Source organism: Arachis ipaensis, chromosome B7, assembly GCF_059453495.1.
Source record: "Arachis ipaensis isolate K30076 ecotype BB chromosome B7, ASM5945349v1, whole genome shotgun sequence".
In the NCBI taxonomy this organism is placed as follows: domain Eukaryota; kingdom Viridiplantae; phylum Streptophyta; class Magnoliopsida; order Fabales; family Fabaceae; genus Arachis; species Arachis ipaensis.
The window spans coordinates 140,206,756-140,207,497 of NC_142442.1; positions in this window are offsets into that span (position 1 = coordinate 140,206,756).

Sequence of the window (742 nt, forward strand, 5' to 3'; positions counted from 1 at the left end):
CTCAGCCGACATCCTTTTCAAACCACCATTTGTTAAGATGGGGTTAGATGAAAAGGAATTAAGAGCTTACCCTGTCACCCTATATGGGCTAGGGGATACACCAATAAAGCCACTGAAATTCATACCCCTTCACACAACTTTTGGTCGGGCAGCATCCTGTATAGTTCACCAGTAAGGTTCTACAAGGCCCTGAGTTAAGGTATCAAAAAATCGAGAAGTTTGCGTATGCCTTAATAGTAGCCTCTCGAAGGCTACGGCCTTATTTTCAAGCTCATACAATAATAGTTCGAACGAACCAACCCATGAAGCAAATCCTCCAGAAGACGGATATTGCAGGTACAATGGTTCAATGGGCCATAGAGCTATCCGAGTTCGACTTAAAGTACGAAACTCGGACGACAATCAAAGCCCAATGCCTCACCGACTTTGTGGTAGAATATGCAGGAGATCAAGAGAAAGCCTCCACCACATGGGAGCTATATGTAGATGAATCCTCTAACAAAGTCGGAAGCGGTGCAGGCATAATACTAGTCAACCAAGAAGGGACTCAAGTGGAAGTCTCCCTCAAATTTGAATTTCCAGCTTCCAACAATTAGGCAGAATACGAAGCTTTGATTGCAGGACTAAAGCTGGCAGAAGAAGTCGGTGCAACAAAAGTAGTCTTCAGCGACTCTCAGGTGGTGACCTCCCAAATAAATGGAGAGTATCAGGCTAAAGACCTCAACATGAAGAGGTACTTAGA